Source organism: Camelus ferus, chromosome 25 (assembly GCF_009834535.1).
Source record: "Camelus ferus isolate YT-003-E chromosome 25, BCGSAC_Cfer_1.0, whole genome shotgun sequence".
NCBI lineage: Eukaryota > Metazoa > Chordata > Mammalia > Artiodactyla > Camelidae > Camelus > Camelus ferus.
In genome coordinates, this window is record NC_045720.1 from 12,187,850 (window position 1) to 12,193,917 (window position 6,068).

Here is a 6,068-nt window from a genome sequence, read left to right on the forward strand (position 1 = left end):
TGACTCAACCAAGCTAGTAGTAGCTACAGTGAGAGTAACCGTAAGCCTGAGATCCAGGTCTGCCACCAGCTGGCACTCTGCTGGCTGCTGGCTGAGCGGCATGGGTCTCTGCTTCTTCAGGAAGCTTACAGCCCAGCAGTCAGGTTAAAGTTCCCTGGCTGCAGCTATTTAATGTGAACTGGAACTGGAATGTTCGAAAATAAGTGGGTTTATGAGTAGAAAGGGTTGGGGGTTTTTTTCCTCTTTCTTCCCCCCCCCACAAAAGAAACCTTTAGTGTTATTTTTTATGTCATTTTTTCCACCAAAAGGAGAAAGAGGGGAGGGGGAGTGAATTCAACTTGTTTAAAAAAAATATGTAAATGATTGAATACGAACTCAAGTGCTCTTCATCACAGGCCTTAAGGGTGTTCTGGGCTTAAATCTAAATTTCCTACACATCAAATCATCTTCTATTGTGCGATTGACACTTGAAAAAGGCAGGTGCTGGATCTTTTGTAAAGTGAAGAACAGTCCTCTTTATTTGTCTGCTCTGAGCATCTGCACTTTTATGTTGTGTACAGCTGGACCCACCTGCAGGAGCCAAGTGCCCTCTAAGTGCTGATGGGTAGCATGTGTGTGTGGTGGATGGGGGCAATCAGAGAAGGCTTCCTGGAGGAGGTGAGATTTGTGGCCCACTTGTGAAAGTAGCCATCGGTAGGGGAGGAGGGAAGGCTATCAGAGCCAGAATGATGCATGCAAAGGCTCAAGGGCAAAAGCCTCAAATTGACCAGCCCTGGGGAAGCCTTGGAAAGACACTCCAAGCCCCCCCCCCCCCGCCCCTGCCCTAGGGCTGCTTGGCCTCCAGAGCGCTCAGGTAGAAAAGCCACTGGGCCAGGTAGAAATGAGTCGCAAAGGCTTCATCACCGCAGTTGCCCTTCAGTCTCTTCCTGGCCTGCTGCTGGGAAGCTGGGAGCCCTCCTTCTCACACAGTCCCCCATGCCCACCCACGCACAGCAGGAGGCCCCGGCCCTGCCTGATTCTCCACCCACCCCCACCCCAGCATGCCCCAGTCCCCCTACCCACCCCCAACTGGGGCGTCCTGGACAATGAACTTCCCCTCTGTGAGCCTCAGCCTCCTAGAGCTGAGAATGGGGTAGATGACATTTACCCTGTAGGGTCGTTGGACAGAACCATGAGGACAGTTCTAGACACCCTGCCTTGCACCCACTCTTTCTTAAGGAAAAGTGAGTTCAGACCCCTACTCCCACACCCCCACCCCTTCCAGCTGCCTCATCCATGGACCTCTGTCCTAAAGGGCCAAATGCCACCCAGTACCCCACAAGCTCTTCTGAGAAATCCTGCCTGAAACACAAACAGGGAGGGACTAGAGACTTAAAGCTTGTACTAGATCAAGTTGTTCTGATCAAGATGGGGATGGGGGGAGCAGACTTTGAACATCCCTCCCCTCCTGGCTGAACCCACCACCCCCAACACACATTCCCACAGATAATAACAAAAATCCCCTTGGCTAGGCACCGACTAAGCGTGGGGTCCTGGGCTGGGCATTAACACATGGCAATGCCTGTGCCCCTCCAGGAAGAAGCAGACACACATGGAAACCAGAGCTCAGAGATCAGTAGCTTGCCAAGAACTTCATGGCTAGCAGAGTTGGACTGCACGATCTGCCATCCAACTCCCTTCTTAACTACCCTGCAACCCATCACCACGTGCATTTCAGTCTCCCATTTGGGTTAGCACTAGAGTTTGGCCGACCTACACCTCTCCCCACCTCCTTCTCCTGTGTCCTCCTCTAGTGGAAAGCTGGGAAAACCAAATAACCAACTTCCCCATCTCCCATGCAGTTAGGGGTTACCATATGGCACAGCCCCGAAGGGTGAAATGTAAGCAGAAGTTTGCTGGGAAGTGGGGAGGCATCTGGGAAAGTTTATGACTTTCCTCATAAAAAGTAAACAGCCCCAGCTGGTGTGATCGCCTGCTCCTTCCTCCTGCCTGGCCAATGGGCATGATGCCTGGAGGCACAGCCGCCCTCTCGCCACCAGAAAGCTGCGAATCAACACACCAAGATGGCAGAACGGACAGATGGAAAAGCCTGGGTCTGGATGTCATTGCTGAGTTTCTGCACCAGCTCTTGGCTACCCACCTTCAGACCTCTTGTTTGGTGAGAAAAATAATCTCTTCATTATTTAAGCTGTTAGGGGTTGAGTTGTCTGTTATGTGTTGCCCTGTGCATTCTTAATACACTATTCAAATTGGAATCCTACACTCCAACCAAAACACATACCTACCCCTAAGCACCACCCGAGCACCATCCCTGAACACGATTGCCCCATATAATCAGCCCCCCACGTCCCGCATTGCACCAAACAGCACCCCAGCACCTAGTATATATGCACACACTTAAACCTCATGCTTTTCTCCACAGGGAGCTGAAGGGCTCATACTACCATACACTCCCCTGACGCATCTCCCATCTCCCATGCCTCTACCATCATGCAGTTCCTTTGGGAAAAGAACCGATTTCTCCAAAAGGCCAATGAGAGTCTAGTTTTGTTTCTATTTTCTGAGTTAGGACAGATTTCTCTATCAACCCAAGATCACGCACCCCTCCCACAATGCAGAGAAATTCTCCTCTGCAGGAAAAACAAAAACAAAAAACAAAACAAACCTTTTGCCTTCTCTTTAAGAACTTTATTTCAAAACCCTGGACCATGTCGATCATTTGACAAACATGGTGTTGGGCAATGTCTCCAGGGGCCAAAAAAGACTCAGGGAACATCCCGCCATCAGGGTGAGCAACGGGAGTTACAGAGGACTTTGAAGTGGCTGGGTGGCTCACTCACTGGGCTGGGGAACGGAGGAATGGGAGAAGGAGGGAGAATCCAGGCACTCAGACACAGCGCCCTTCTCTCTAGGGCCACCATCCTGAAGATGGCAGGATATGCTGCCGCCCTTGAGGTGTGATAGCAGGAGGGTGGTGCCAGCCCCACCTGACCAGAGCGTCTCACCACTAGACACCCCACCCCTTCAGATCCAGATCCTGACCTTCTACCCATTGACAGTGCAATTGTGTCACCCCACCCACAGCTCTGCCTGCTAACAGAGAACTGGCCTGTGGGCACAGACCCAGGCCAGAAAGCCCCCAAGAAGGGGCTGGAGACCAGGACAGAACCAGGGCAGAATCCCAGTACCATCGCTTCCTACTGGCACGATCTTGGGCAAGTGACTAACTTCCCTGTCTCAGTAGGAGGGAGGTGTACCCCTGTCTGACAAATTGGGAGCTGGAGACTCCAGGTTAAAAGGTCTTACCCAGTTATAATCTCCATCTATGGATTAAAGGTAGAAAAGGTGTATAAATTAAAGCTGACACCAGGATTCCTCTGAAGGAGAGAGCTGCTTTGTGGGGAGGGGGAAATTGTAAGCACCTTAATAGGTACTTGTGAGGCAGGGTGAGACTGGGAGGTGCTCCGAAGAAATTATCGGTACAAGGAAGGTGTTTTGCCTTAGAAATGGATAAGACTTGGGCGTAAGCAGGGGAGAAGGGGTGCGAGGGAGAAGACGGGCTCCTCCCTGTGAGCCCCAGAATATCTTCGGGAGCATCTCCTGAAGTTTCAAAGGCTTGAGGACTTGGCGTGTGCAGAGCAAAGAGATGGTCTAAGACTCACACTGGGGTTGATGTAGTGCAGGATGGGGCTCCACCTGGAAGTAACAGAAGTCGGGGGAGAGCTTTGTATTTCCATGGGCAGAGGGAACGGAAGGTTTGTGACCTGGAAGACCAAAAAGCAAGGAGGGCATGGTTGACCCTAAGGAAAGAAAACAGCGTGTGGAAATTGGAGAAATGGAGGCAGAATCCGAAGAGGCTGGGGAGATGGACCTGGAGGTGCCCGGGTCGGGGCCATGAGGACCTCCTGACGGTGGCTGTCAAACTTTGCTTAACCACAGCCTGTGGTTGGAAATACTTGTTACACAGTGACCCAGAATCTACATGTAGAGAGTGACCTGTGCACACACACACACACACAAACACACACACACACACACACACACACACACACACACACACACATACAGAAAAAATAGAGGAGATGGATTGGGGTTTGAGTGTGTCCCTGGTAATTTCACCTGGATCTTAAGGGGCAGGATGGCCCCCAGTGACATCTGGGATTCGTGGCCATAGCACAAAGCCCACACTCAGAATCGTCTGTCCCCCTCCCCTCCCTCAAACTCCGTCAGAGGCGAGGTCTCTATGTTTGCCTTTGTAACTGTGTGTCAGGCATCTGTATTTGGGGGTCTGGGGGACCTAAGTCTATACGTCTCCCTTTCCATGCCTGTAGATCTGTGTGTCCCTATGTCAGTCGGTCAAAGTGTACCCCTGCAGGCCACGGGGAAAGAAACATACCCGCCTGTGTGAGGCTTTCCAGGGTTCTTTCTTCATGTTTCCTGGATCCTCTGTGTCGTGGGTCTAAGAGAAGCCTGGGCAGAATTCTCGCTTCATTCTGGAATCAGAAAACCTCAGAGCTGGAAAAGACCTTGGAAATACCTTGGCCCAAATACCTTGGTTCTCCTTTTAGAAACGGGGGAAATTGAATGCACATTACAGGCGGGCAGAGAAGCTGTGAGGAAGGAGAAAGGGCACAGAGTCAGAAGTTCTAGAGTCGTGCCACCCCATACAGCAGCCACTAGTCTTAAGTGCCTGCCAAGTCCTAGAAATGCGATGGCAAGTCCAAACTGAGATGTGCGTGAGCATAAAATACACCATGGATTTCAAAGACATGAAGAAAAAAAAAAGAATATGAAAAAAAGAAAGTAAGATTGCTCAATAATGCTTATATTGATTGCATTTTAAATGATTATGGATATACTGGGTTAAAATATATGACTAAAATTAATTTTACCTATTTATTCTTCAAGTCAAAATTTTTTTTAATTTATTTTTATTTTTTTTAATGTAACTACTGGAATCCAATTATATATGCAGCTCCATTTCTGAGTCATTTTCTATTTATATTTTGCTTTATATTTCTGTGGGACACATGGACTTAGAATCTTGCACCAGACATTTAACTTCTCTGAGCCTCAATTTTCCCCACCATAAAATGGGGGTCATCATGCCTGTCTCTTGAGGTTATTATGAGGATTATTTGAGAGAGCATATGAAAGTACTTTTAAATCACAAGAGCTATTCAGATGAGGGGGTGGGCGGTAATAGTGGTGGTGGTGATGGTTGCTACTCAGATTCTAGCCAAGAGGAAAGAATGAAGGACTTAATAATTTGACTTACAGGCAAACATACATAAGGCCAACCCTGGAGGGTAGGCAAGGATATGGACCCCTGATCACCATGGTTTCAGTGCTGGAGAATGATCGCCTCACCCCAACCCCATCCCAACGCCATAGATTTATTACCCAAACCAACCTTTTCAAAAGCCCAAACCACCACATTCTTGCTCAGCAAGTGGCTTAGGAGCCAGACCACGTCATCCTTACCAGCCACAAGTCCCAGCCACTCCTTCAGCCTCTCTGATTCAGGGGCTGTCTCCTTCCAGGGTAGCATGAAGCTTTCTTCCCCAAGCCAGCCATCCTTAGGTGGGTGGACCACTCCACATCTGAGTAATATTTCCCAATGATGCTTTTCTCTGCCTTTTGCCAGAGATCCAGGGCCCCAAAGTTTCCAAAAACAGGGAGATGTCCCCAAATTTGGCCTGGAGGGGATCAGCCCCTTCCTGAGACCATCACCCAGGGCCATCCCTGTTGCAATGGTGGTCTCGTAACAATTGCTTACAAACCTGGTTAGGCAAGTTGCTTTTGCGTGATGGGGCTATCTTGAGTAAATAGCATCCTATGTCCCCTGCCGGTCACTTGCTCAAGACATTGCTGGACATTGCATTAGAGTCACTGACACACAGAGTTTTGAAAATGAAAACAGGCCCTCTGGCTTACGATCAGATAGCATTTAACTCATTCGTGATTGCGCCAGGGTTTCCCAAGGCTCCGGGGCCACAGAATGGATCTTGCCACAGTGCAAGGTTAGTGGGGACAGCTGGAGCCTCAGGCCACCTACACGATGAGGC

The 6,068-nt window shown here is 49.6% G+C and overlaps 1 long non-coding RNA gene across 1 annotated transcript; it reads right to left on the reverse strand.

The window, feature by feature from the left end:
• Positions 1-2,666: 2,666 nt before the first annotated feature.
• LOC116659818 lies at positions 2,667-5,769 on the reverse strand. Its single transcript, XR_004315182.1, has 3 exons — positions 5,485-5,769; positions 4,397-4,610; positions 2,667-3,696 (listed from the first exon to the last, which is right to left on the reverse strand). It is a non-coding gene; the product is annotated as an uncharacterized LOC116659818 (long non-coding RNA).
• Between the last annotated feature and the right edge of the window lie 299 nt (positions 5,770-6,068).